Source organism: Engystomops pustulosus, chromosome 5 (assembly GCF_040894005.1).
Source record: "Engystomops pustulosus chromosome 5, aEngPut4.maternal, whole genome shotgun sequence".
Classification (NCBI taxonomy): domain Eukaryota; kingdom Metazoa; phylum Chordata; class Amphibia; order Anura; family Leptodactylidae; genus Engystomops; species Engystomops pustulosus.
In genome coordinates this window covers 62,929,174-62,943,304 of record NC_092415.1, presented here as the reverse complement: position 1 = coordinate 62,943,304, position 14,131 = coordinate 62,929,174, and the positions used below count along the sequence as shown (strand labels likewise).

The window sequence follows — 14,131 nt, the reverse complement described above, 5'->3', positions numbered from 1 at the left end:
TGTGTTGTATTATTTTCTTCTTTTGTCGATTTTCTTAGGATTTACTTGGCTTTAACGTGTTTGCTCTTTTGTGTTTTTCTGCTATTTAATTTCTTCCACGTCATTAAAGCAATTACATTGTTTCAAAATATGGAATAAAAATGTGAATATATGTGATAAAATAACAATGTGAGTGTATTCCACAAAATATTGGGTCTAGTGTTAACTAAAGGAAAATAGCTGCAGCAATCTCTCCCAATCTCTATAATGCAGATAGATAGATGCACACGGTCTGACATGGTCAAGAGCTTTCATCTATATGGCCATATGTGTGGTCAAATAGGTCATATGTGCCTGGGAAGTAAACAGGTTCCCTTAAAGGGGTCTTCCCACAAACTAAAGTTAGGTCCTGTCCACAGGATAGGGCCTAACTTGCTGATCAGTGGGGGTCTCGGTTCTGAGACCCCCACAGATCGTGAAAACTAGGGGTTCTGCTCCATTAATCACTATGGATCTGACGGAGATCGCCGAGTGCAGCACTGAGCCCCCACTGATCAGCAAGTTAGTCCCTTTCCTGTGGTTAGGGCCTAACTTGCCTTTGTGGGAAAACCCCTTTAATTAAATTCACAGAAATTGGCAGATCTCATAGACAGTTTCTCTTTAAAACAAATAATATAATTGCACCTGTAAAAATGATTAAGGCAATAACATAATAACCTTATGACACGAAATTTCAATACATTTTTGGGATATGTATTCTTTATTTCAAACAGTTGTAATATGTTTTTTATAGTTAAAGGTTTATCATAGTCATTCCCTGACGAAGCCCGCTAGACGGGCGATACGCGTGGGGCATTCCCTCTCCCCTTCCAGGATCATACTTACAGTAATATAATTGTATTTATGTACATTTTGTTGTTGGACTATTTTCTGGGCTGCATTTTTACATGTTACTCTCTATTGTGACTAATTTTGCTATGATTACTGATTCACCTTTTGCTGTCACAGTTTATACATTCTGATTGATGTGACCATTTTTCATAATTTACATATAACATTTGGTGGCAGCTGTTTGCCACCCTTCGGTCAGGCTTTGGGATGATTTTTATGTGTACCCAGTATGGGTTTTTAATTGCTTTTAACATTTGTCAGTATATTTGATAAAGATTATCAATATTTTTCCAAACATATCTGCTTTCTCCCATTTGTTATGTAATAAAGTGTACTAACCAAACATAAACTTGAAGGAAATAGACCATCAATATCAAGAATGATAAACCAGGGACACTTATTTATAGATCCGGGCACACCCCAGAGCCCTCCTGACTCATTAGCATCATTTTAAAAGCTGAAAGAAGAAGGCTATGAATAAAAAATATAAGATTACCACAGTAATAGTACTTGGATCTATGAGTAAGTGTCCCTGGTTTATTATGCCGGATTTTGATGGTAGATTTGGCTACATTTTTTTACTACAATACATGTACAGTCATGTAAAAAAAGAAGATAGAGTCTCCTCTAATTCTATGATAAAATATTTTAGGACACAATAATGTTCAATGGTCTGAACATTGAGTAAACCCCAGACATTTATAGCGTGATAGCAATAATTTTAAGCAGTTAATTCCATATCCCTTTCAGTCTCTCACACTGCTCTGACGGTTTTTTTATCTACTTTTATTTGCACTTATTTATCGATCAGTTTATTGAGGTAGGTGGCGTTTGTTTATGCACTCTTTAACTGGCTGTTTGAGATCCTTTTTTTTTCAGTGTCCCCGTAATACACAAGGAAAATTAATCACCTGAGTAAATCTCTTGTGATGTTTCCAGTCTCCAAGTTGAGGGGTCAGTAATGCTACAGCTAATTGTCATTTAAAGAAAATCTACCATTTGATTTCATGCATTATAAACCAACCATACCTTGAAAATGCTGTAGCTACACTGATGCAAAAGCATTTCTTGTTAAATCCCTGAACATAGTGGTTTAACTGAAAAAAAATTGTACAACTATGATAATGAGCCTCTGTTGCTTCTGTGCCTGGGCTCTGCACTTCCCCTTTCACATTAAGTATGCACTGCTCCTGAGAATGATGTAATCACTGTGTTGTGTCTGACAAGCAGAAATAATCAATTGCTGCAATTGCCACAGCTGCTGTGTATGAGTGATCCAGCTCAGGTTAATTAGTCATGTCTGGACAGTTCAGGAAGTTCTGTGTAACATGAAGGCCAAAGGCAATGCAGCTTTCCCGAGATCCTGAAAGTTATAATTGTTTTTACAGCAAAAGCATTCAGTTCAGGGATTAAAAAAGATATGATTCTGCATCAGTGTAGCCACAGCATTCTCAAGGGATGTTTGGTTTATAATGCATGAAATGGTATATTTCCTTTATTCAGCAATATTCTGAACACACTGGCTTGAGGATTACCCCTTTAAGATCCACCCAGTCCCCTTTAATGTAGTAGGCAAGATCAAATCCAATAGCAAGTAAGTTCCAGCTATAATTTCTGTTGGTTGGCTAAAGATGGTTACATTAGCAAGTCTATCACGGTATATCCTACGCAAAGTTTACTAACATTATAGACAGATCTTATACTGCTGCTTATTGTAGAAGGGTGATTAGCAGCACCTGGATAATAACTATTGAAGCAGCAAGAGTATATATTTTTTATATATAACATTTTTTATATGTTGCTTCTCCATTTTGGCTTTGATTGAATAGATAAGACCTTTGAAGACACAGATATTTTAAATGATGTCCTGATATGTAGCAGAATAGAATGCACAGAGGGTGTAGTTAATTCTTTATTTTATATATATAACCCAAAATAGCAAAGATTGACTTCATATAATTCTAATGTTTTTATTGATGTACTGGGGATGGTATTAAAAATTAAAGTGTATACAGGAGTCAATACAATTGATCTAAGTTGTCTAAATAGGGCCCACAGTTAGATGCAACATACAAAATATTATTTCTCTTAGTTATGATTCCTGACTAATATACAACCTGTAACCTGTTCCATTTTGTGAACTGCCTCATTAATGGCTCTATTACACACAAGTACAAAATGTTCAGGTTTCTTTATAATGCACTTCATAAAAATAGCCAAACAGTAAAAGTTTAGAGCACACATTAATGACTGGTATATTTAGTAATAAATCATGAATCCCATCTGAATTATCTAATGCTGAAGCTAAAGCATTGGTTGGAACCTTATATTCTTCTAAATGTAAAAAGTTTACTTAATAACATGAAATATCTTTAATGAATAAAATGTAATCTGCTCCACTTTATAAGCTTACCTATGGTGTAAAACATGGGTGCATAGCCTATGGCCTGCACCCTCCTAAATATTGCTTCCACTAATGATGGAAGCACTCATTGGTGCTGGAGCTGCAGGTAGTAGTGAGTAGGCATTGAAAGTACTCACTGCTCCCAGGCCTCTCCCGGTCCAGGAGATGTTTTTATCTAACATTCTGTGCTACTATCTAACAATTTAAAATAACCCACCTTTACCATTAAGGGAATGTTTACACCTCCACCAATTAGGTGGTGAGGGCGGGTTATTTTAAATGGTTAGATAGTAACATACGGGGAGATTTATGGCATATGGCAACCAATCAGAGCTCAGCTTTTATTTGCCCACAGCTGTTTAGAAAATTAAAGCTGAGCTCTGATTGGTTTCCATAGGCATCTAAAACATCTAGGTTATAAATCTGCACCATAGAATGTTAGATGAAGACTGGACATACTCATGGTGTGTCAAGCAGTTAAATCAGTATTATGTATAAATAAGGGTACTTCATTTAATTGTGGTACATTATGCAATTTGAAATAAAAGCCTTTCAGAAGCATTTCATAAAGAAAGAAGCTTGTAGTCAATTTCTATTGATTATTTCTAGGGGATCAAAATCAACCTTTTTGTGTGCGAAACACACAGGTCCATAGCGCTGGAAAACATATAGTACCTGTTATCAATCTGTTATCATGTCATGATCACTTACAAGAGTAGCTTGACTTTTCGGAAAATGTCCAAAAGGGACAATATCGTGCCTGCATAGTTTTTTCATCAGGAATGTGATTGCAGAAAATCAATGTTTACAACAGCGGCAAAATGAATATAATTTTCAGAAATATACCAATCTGTAAATCTGGGTAACAATGTAACATGACATTCAAGTTCATTGCAAATTATTTATTTTTTCATTGCAATTCCACAAGGATCTACTGTGCTCTTTGGGTTAGGTCAGCACCACATGAAATGCTTGATCCATTCACCGTTCCAAGCACACGGCCGAGTACAGGATTCCTTGAGCAATAGTGAAATAATAGGTTTTGCTTGCTGGCAGAACAGTATATCTCACTATGATGCAAGGAAGTAAGTGATTTGAGTAGTAGAGTTGTATCTAGTAGCAAAACATACATATGTGTGTCCAACACATGACCAAGACAAATGTATATCCTCATGGGAGTAATCAATGAAAGTGATTTGAAGATCTTAAAGGGAACCTGTCATCAGCAAATGACCTAATTAACCATTACCAATATGTTGTGAAGCAGATTAACACCTTCCAGATCATGTTTCTTTCATGGCTCAGTGTGGTAGCATCATCCAGAAAATCTACTTTAAAATGAGTTATAAATTGGTTGGATAAAGTCATGAAGGCGGAGAGCTCAGGATTTAAGTCAATCTCTCCTCACCTGGCTAGTGATGTGTCTAGATGTAAGACCATCAATTACAGTGAAGAGGGCATTCTGAAGTGAGGAAAGCTTGACTTCAGTAATAAACTCTCTGCCTCCATGACTTTATACAACCAAATTATAAGTTGATTTTCTGGACGATGCCACTACGCTGGGCCATGATCTAGGAAGGTGTTCAACTGATTCATTACATATTGGTAGTGGTTTATTAGGTCCATATCTGCTGACAGGTTCCCTTTAAAAACAATGATAAAGTGTATTACTTCTCATTGTAGAAAGAATTGTATTTATATGTTGAAACCAGTGTGTATTTTTAATGTCTCTCATTTTGCTAAATGACAGTATCAGTAGAATGATGCCAGAGAACCTGTGGCTACAGTAAGTACTGGTATTTACTGTCATTCATACATTATATTGTCGTGTCTCTCTTTGATTTAAGAAACTATTAAAAAGAATGTAAAAGGTCAAAAACGGCAGCTGGAAAATGACACAAGAAGACACTAGAAAATTAAGGAAAGATTTTTTTTTGAAAGATTTCTAATTTACATGGAACAGCCTGAATGCTATTAGAATTGTGGCAACAAGCGAGAGAAATAGATCATCTACCATCTGCAGACGATTAAACTCAAAACTGCTGCGGCATAATATTTTAAAATATCCCTCTGCAATATTCAGAAAGAGTGATGTTACTGCATTTTACGTGCCTTAAATATCTTATCAGGATCCCGCTGTTTACTCAAGGGATTAAGACTCCTCAAGATATAACGCCGAAGACCACAAGAAACGGTCAATTGTCCTGGCTAGGCTACCAAACAGATCTAAACTGTGGCTCTCACCTGCCAGAATCCTTTCTTTATATGGTATACAGTTCATAAAATTTTCATAAAGAGTAAAGAAGTAAATAGATTAAATTTAAGCGCCTTCACTCCGAAAAGCTGCCCCTTGGGGGTTTGATAACAAAAAGTTATTCTTTAAAGTATGCTGATATTAATTGCTTCAGGTTATTGAAACACTAAGAAACTGTAAAATTCTGAATTCTGAGCTCACATAAAATATAATCTTCTGATTCTTTGGCTGGTAATCTGTGCTAACTTTTTATAAGACTATGGCTATTCTATAAACTGCAATATTTCAGTCAACTATTATAGGTCATATGTGTTTTACATATATGGGTAGAGATTGTATTTAAGTATTGTTGAATTTTATTTCCTTCTGCTTTCTGCAGTTTTCAGATTCACTAGTCTATATAGATCGGTGTGTAGATGTCACAACAGTCACAATCGGCCATGTGATGCACAATTTTTGGTATAACTGGCGCATGGCTGCTCTAAATGCACTACTTTTTAATGAATCAGCCATTTTAACTTCTACCTGCCACAGCTGGAATTGCTGAAGACTGCCTTCAGCACACGTGTGTTACCGAATTTTGTTTCCATGATCAATTATGACATGAACCACTTTAAAGGGGTATTCTCGTCTGGATATTCACATTCAATTTCATTAATCTGCCATACATATGCATTTCTTTAAAAAAATTACCTGTGTGAAGATAATTTCTCATAAATGTAATCATATGGTCCCTTAGAAACAAGACTATGTCCTTGGATACGGCCACCTCTGCTGGAGAGATTGCACAAATAAACAAAAGGTTTTTGTATATAAAATGTCCGGGAGTTACTCCATGTTCCACACTGCGGTAATGAGCCTTGATTCCTGGTGGTCAGGCTGGACTCAATGGCGCATGTCTGGCCATTGCTGCCAGAGTGTGTGGTGGTCGTATCCGAGGAAGCTATCTCGTTTCTAAGGGACAGCATGGCTACATTTATGAGAAATGTAGGAACATTATCACAAAGGAACATTTTTTTTAATAATATCCAATTGAAGAAAATGTTTACATATGGCAAATGAATAAAATTAAATGTGAATGCCAAGATGGGAATACCTCTTTAAGTATTCAGTGTACTCGAATGTCTCCTACATACAAACTAAAGGGGTTTTCACAGAAAATTAAAAAATATATAAAATATCCCAAACATTTACTAGATGGCCTTTACTTTCTAATGTATCATTCATTGAGCATCAATGGATGTGTGGAGAAGGCTCCATTTGAAACTATAACCTGCATTGTGTATATTTTTGCTGTGAAAATGTGTGTCCAGTATTGACCTTTTCTTTGATGTCTCTCACTAAACTATCTTTTGCTGCAAAGTAATTTATATGTGTTTAAAACCTTTGATTTACAAATTTACCAAAACTAGTCTCGGGGGCATAGTGTAGCTTCATCTAGTCATAGACATGTCCCTGATTGTCTGGCATCATCCTGGTGCCCATCTGACCTGCCAGCTAAATTTAGAAAGATGGTTACATGCCTACATAAAGCAGCTCTCTGCCCCTGTAACTAGTTAGAGCAAATGTACATATGAACATGTATGGTTTTACAATCTTATATCTTCAGTTTTCAGCAACAAAAACACTTCATGAGGGTCACCAGAGATGAGGTCATTACTTATGCTTGGGTAAGTTTATGATGGAAAAACCACTTTCAAATTGAAAATTATTACTTAGTTTGCAAAAGACAAATATGAAATATGAAATCAGACTTCAGTTTCTAAAATCAGTTTTGTAGGGTCAGAATCCAATAAATTTGGGAAAGCTATTGTGCAAAAACCCCAAAGGGGTGCCCTCATTTCCACATTTTAATCAGTAAAGCTCAGTACCCATGAAGTTTACTTGCTATGTCATTTACGCTCATCAGAGGTTGATACAAAAGTGTTTTCACACCCTGCTTACTTTCACTTTACTTGTTAAATAGCAAATGCAACAAAGCATAGATATAATTTCTACAAACAATCGTGGCATCATCTAAAAACAAGCCTGTCAAGCATCTCCTACGGGGATACATGTTGCCTCGGGACTACAAATCATTTGTGTTTCCTTACTGTACTCAATGTGTGTGTTAGCACTTATTTTTTAAACCTCAACAAGTTACTTAAAGGAGACCTACCATGTGGAATCTACCATAAGAAGTAGATCTGATGGTATATTCCTTTCGCCTGCCGCTGCCCTAATCTGTAATTTAATAATCCTGGAATTTAACCTAACTTGTTAAAAACATAATTTTAGCAATATGTAAATTAACTGCAGAGGCTTCTGGGGCATGGGCATTTCCTGACCAGGCTAGTACACGCCCCATTAGCCTCTGGAGTTAATTTACATAAAACAAAAATAAAGTTTTTAACTAGTTATCTTGGGTTCCAGGATTATTAAATTACAGATTAGGGCAGAGGCAGGCAGGAGGAGTCTACCATCAGATCTACTTCTGACGGTAGATTTCTCATAGTAGGTTTCCTTTAAAACTCAACTTTCAAAACAATAAAAGATACAAGAAGAAAATCAATAGAGAACAGAAAAGGCCACAAACCAGTGTACTGCTGCTATGGTTACCTGCTGTGCAGAGAGATGGCCTGACCTGCTGCACATACTTTCATAACAATATCATTTAAATACTATTGTAATAGTATCCATGAAAAAGTATACATTCAAAAAACAAAAAAATTCCTCATGTTTGGTCAGGGCCACATCTCTGGAAAGGCCACATAGAATTACATTGAACCTACGATTTCAAGGTTACAGGTGATGAAACAATTTCTCTTTATGCCATTTTTCTTTTATATTAATTTCTTTATTTTTATCTGAATTACTATATGAATCATGTACTGTCCACTGTCCTCACAAATATCAGAGAAAGCTAAATCATTCTACCTACTACTCAATTTTACAATAGAGTTTAGAACCATAAAAAATACAATGTTAGAAGGCACAAATCTGGCACTGACTATTGGAAGTATTATTCTGTAATATTGAGAAAGTACATTATATTACATTCCTGTCGCAGCCCTTTTTTGATTTTTCCTTTTTAATTTTTCACTCCCCACCATCAAAAATCTATAACTTTTTTATTTTTCCATGTATAGACCTGTGCGATGGCTTGTTTTCTGAGTAACATATTGCACTTCAAAATTGTGGTATTTAATATTCCATGATGTGGATTGGGAAGCGGGAAAAAAATCCAAATGCAGTGAAAAAAAGCATTTACACCGTTTTCTTGTAAGCTTGGATTTTACGGATTTCACTGTACGCCCCGAATGACATGTCTACTTTATTATTTGGGTCAGTACGACCCATAGTACAGGGATACCAAATTTGTATAGGTTTTATAATGTTTTCATATATACATACAGTACATACAAAAATTAAAACCTCCTGTAGAAAAAAAAATATATTTAATAAATAAATTTTTTTTTAAATGGCAAAAAAGTGACATTTTCCACTTTGGGCGGTATTTTCCGCAGTGAAAAAACGTTATTATATTTTGATAGATCGGGTATTTTCGGACGGGGTGATTCCTAATGCGTTTATGATTTTGTTTTTTTATTATAAATTTTTTAAAAACTTTTTTTTTTCAAATTGATCGCACATAGTAATACGAGTAAAACGAGACAGCCTTAGGAAGACCCAAGGCTGTCACGGCAACGGATTGGCACTCCCCCATGCGGCACCATTTTTTTTAAGCCGCTGGCAGCTCTGCCGGCGTAGTTCGGCGGGTTAACACCCGTGATCGGTTCTAGCACCGACCACGGGTGTTACCGGTAAGCCATAGGCTTACCGTCTATGGAGGGGGCTCAGCCTGTGAGCACTCTCCATGCACCCTCACCAGGCATGTGATGTACTATTACATCACATGTTGGTAAGGGGTTAAAAAAGGCCAAATTGTGTTGGATACCATAATTGAAAGCCTCTGCTACATGGCAAAATATTTTTGCTAAATATCATGAACTTGTATCATAAACTAATTTCAAGTTAGATGAGTAAATAAAAAATATATGCAGACTATAAAAAAATTATATATTTAACAATTAAGTTCTTGCAGGAAGAGTCCTCATTGTTTCATCTGACCTTGTTATTACTCTGTAATGTCTTATTTTATTTGTATATTTACCTCATGATCTGTAAAGCACTGTTTGACGCAATATGAATACAAATTTATGGGGTTATTTATCATGCGCAAGCCTCTTGATGTATCCGGCAGGGTCCTGTGTAGTGAATATGGCTACGCCAGGCCCTGCGTGGCATTGAAATAAACACAGCCATCACATTTTCAATATGAAATTTTGCCCACACCCACGGCCAGCTGTTCCCCCCCTTCACGCTCCTCTCTTGGGAAAATAATTGCAAGTGCTAACTGTAAGCTAGCATTTGTCATTATTTAGGGGCTTCTATGCCATTGACGTGGAGCAGAAGCCCTGATGAATATCCCCCTTGGGTCTATGCACATGACCTTATTCTTAACCAAGCTGTAACCAAGGAAAATAATAAGGCCAATTGAAGAAGGGAGGGGAAGCATAGGAAGCAGAGTGACCATGCAGCAAATCAGTTGCGGGGTGTGGCCGGCCATAATACGACCTATTTTCACAGTGGGGGGGTCAGATCACAGCTCCAACACAGTCGTGTGCATGGAGCCTTAATATTATGATTGTTATTATATTGTATGTATACAATATTTTATTCTTGCAGTGCTAGCCTGAAATAACACATAATGAGATAAATATTATGCCTAAAACTTTACCAAAAGGAGGACTTGATCACAGATCTCAACAGATTTCTTCTATAAAGCCTTCCAAAAATAGGTTATGTGTATAAGCTTTTAATTAGCGCCAAAAAGAGAAGGCCAAGTAAGGTGTGCATCTTGTCATCCATTATAAAGGCTTTCATTTTCTAATTTGCCTTTAATAGAGCGCAAGGTACAATTTCGATGTCAGTTCTATTAATAAATGTGTTAAACATTCACTCTGAGAAAATGTGAACTTAAAATATTAATTTGGCTATTAGAAAATGGATATGAGCCTGTTTGGGTCTCATTATTACAGCAAATCCTTCAAAGTTTTCTTAATAACATCTACCTCTTATCTGCTTTGTGCAGTACAACTTAATGGTAACTGTTACACTGGATCAAGGCAAGAAGCTAACAGCTTTCACTTGCCAAATACAATGAAACTATAACTACAAGAGAACCTCTTAGACCAATTTGGGACCCTAAACCAACTACAAGACTGTAAGGATCTATGGTTAAAGGGGTATTCCAGGAATAAGCATAATTCATATGCAAATGGATACTCAAAATATAAGCTAATGTGTAATTAGTTGTTATTTAAAATTTTGCTCCCCCTTAGCAGAAAATTCTGCTGTCATAGACTGTAATGAAGAATTAAAATGCTACTGGCCCTTCAATCAGTCCGTTAATTTCCTCCGCGCAGTCCGTGGCAGAGTCTACACAAGACAGAAGATGGCCGCTAGTCACATTTCAACATCACATGTCCTGTACCTGCCTGGGCAGATCATGTGATCACCACTACGTTTGGCTGTAGTCGGTTGGTTGCAGTGCATCTAGTATGGCCAGTGTTGTGGTGATGTACAGGGATGGCAGTTACACATCATTTCTATGGTAACAGAGTTGGACAGTCTATTACATCATAAGAGGGAGGAGGAGTTACAGAGAACTAAAGGATCATGGAACTCGTAGTTTGCAGTGGCGGCCATCTTATTGATAACTCCATCTACTTTAGAGAGGCCATAAATTATATATAAATACATTTATTTATTTAGTTTTTTATAGAAATGCATAAGCTTCTATAATGGTGGTGCTACCAACAGTCAAAGAGGGTCAGTATAATTTTAGTTCCTCAAACACATACAGTAGATGACTTTTGGTTTCAATGGAGATGGTGTAGAGGGTAAAAAGTGAAAAAAGAACTTTTAACCCCTTAGTGCTCTGCGCCGTAGCTGTACTGCGCCGAGTCCCGCGAATAGCGCTCAGAGCAGTACAGCTACTGCGCAGAGACGATGGTGTCCTTAAGGGGTTAAGTAAATCCATAAAAACAAAAAGAAAGTAAACTTCATGGTAAAGGCTAATCTTCAAACATAGTCCCCCTTGACCATGGAGTATTTCTGACAGAAATGACTGTTAACAGGAATTAACCACTTTCTGCTATATCAAATGTAAACAGTTTGGACTAGTAGTATAGTAATAGTATCTAAGTTTAAACAGTTGAAAAAAGACACATGTCCATCATGTTCAACTAAGGAAGGGAAGCGATAGGATGAGGAAGGGATTTAGGAGAACAATTCTATAAAACATAACCATCAATGTTATTTGGGTGTAAAAAGGCATCTAGACCCTACTTGAAGCTCTCTGCTGTCCCTGCTGTAACCAGCACCTGAGGCAGGCTATTCCACAGATCCCTGTTGCCTCTGGTGATTAAACCTTGTTTTCTCCAGATGGAGACAGTGCCCCCTCGTCTTTTGATTTGATTTAATCGGGAACAACTTACCAAGATATTTTAACCTTACATATAACCTTACATTTATCCACATTGAACCTCATTTGCCACTGTATGGGTTTCCATGAGTGCTTGAAACTTAGTAGAATAATTTTATTTTTATTTAACTATTGGCCGAAATGTGAGTTACATCCGTAGACTGTTCTTTTTATTACTTTTCTTTAAATTTTTTAAAAGTGACAATTCTGCCTGAATCACAGAAATCCAGTGAAAAAGTCTTGTGTTGTAAATCGCTAACAAAAAGTATATATGGTGAGCCCCAAAATTATAATGTCATTTTCACACTGATCCCGCCTATCTTATACTTTTCACAACTAGATAAAAGAGCAAGACCTAAGAAAATCATAAAAGATGTCAAATTCCTAAAGGTCATGTCAGAGAGAAGTATGGCTAATATGCCTAGTGAATAGCATTTTGAAAAATGTGACCAATTAGAAGTTGCAAAGTGAAGTATTATTTACAGTAGCGATAAACATAACTATAGTGAAGTGCCAAATGTCCGCTCTTCATCTGTAAAACTATTTAAAGTGTATACTGTTATATGTACAAGTAATGTGAGCTTCAGTTATACAGTAAAGCGACAGGAACATATTTAGGGAACACCTAAGTTATTGCCATGGTTGTGGAATCATTGGCTGCATGAGGAAGGTGTGAATGTGCCCTTTAAGACCTTTCTCAACTTGCATTAGCCATTTAATAGCTGCCACTCCACTGATTAAGCCTTAGTAGGGTTTATTCTTTGTTTTCAGCCATAAAAGTCAATATTTTCTCCATTGTCAAATGGAAGGTGCAAGACTCACTGTTTCAGCCCAGGACCTCACAGAGGAGACTGATTAAAACATTGCTTTGTACACGCCAATGCAGAGACAAATTCAAGGAATGGGATGGCACTCACCTCATCTTCATAGTTTATTATAGAAACATATACTTACATATAGTAGGTAAGGGAGGACAAACAGTCCTGTAGTGAGGCAGCTTCCATTCTAAAATGTTTTGCTACCTACATTGTGCGAGTATATGTTTCTATAATAAAGTATGAGGTTGTTCTGAAGGTGAAGTAAGTGACATCACATTCTTTGAATTTCTTTCTGTATTGGTGTTTGGACACGTTATCAAGGGACTTGAGCACCACTATAATAGTCACAATATTCGTAATTCTATGGATTTTAAGTATTACACAGAGATAATGGCTTTATGAAGATAGCAATGTGTATAAGTATCTTAGGACTGTGGGAGTGACACTTTTTGGTTAAACATTTTTAAAATATTGGTTACTGAAACTACCCTAAGAATGAGCTGCTCTACTGACTGAAAGGTGGTCCTGGTCTGGAGCACAAAGATTGGCAAAGCTTATCTGATAGTAGAGAGCTGAAAATTAGGACACACAGGGATGTTGGGGGCTACGGAAGAACATTCCATTGATGCCACAATCAGTAGAGTGGCACCTATTAAAGGATGCAAAGGGGTTGAGTGGACAAAAAGGTAAAAGGACTCCTTTAACATAAGCTTGGTGTCCGCCAGTATCTCATGGGTCAAATATATTTTTTTTTTTTAGCAGAGCATTTAATTCTATGGGCCAATACTTAAGTGGAAGCAGGTACTGACTGACACGCAAATTGATGCTTACTTACCTGGGCCCATGAAAGACCATTATTCTCCCTGATTCTGTCACATTACATTAACTAGACCTGCCTGTTTAACCCCTTAACGCTGAAGCCACATTTCCTTCCTGACACGGCCCATTTTTTTCAAATCTGCCCTGTGTCACTATAAGGCCCCTTCCACACTAGCGAGTGTGATGCGATGAACTTGCATCACACTCGCAACGCAAGCTGCCGGGAACGCACGGCCCGAACGCTGCACCGCGGGAGTGAACTGACATGCTGAGTTCACTCCCGCGGTGCAGCGTTCGGGCCGTGCGTTCCCGGCAGCTTGCGTTGCGAGTGTGATGCGAGTTCATCGCATCACACTCGCTAGTGTGGAAGGGGCCTAAGTGGTCATAACTTCGGAACGCTTTAACATATCCAAGTGATTTTGAAATTGTTTTCTTGT

The 14,131-nt window shown here is 37.1% G+C and overlaps 1 protein-coding gene across 7 annotated transcripts in view; it reads right to left on the bottom strand.

Moving 5' to 3' along the window:
* The window catches only part of PTPRM (protein tyrosine phosphatase receptor type M), a 490,017-nt gene that overhangs the window by 166,258 nt on the left and 309,628 nt on the right, over positions 1-14,131 (bottom strand). The window lies entirely within an intron of this gene.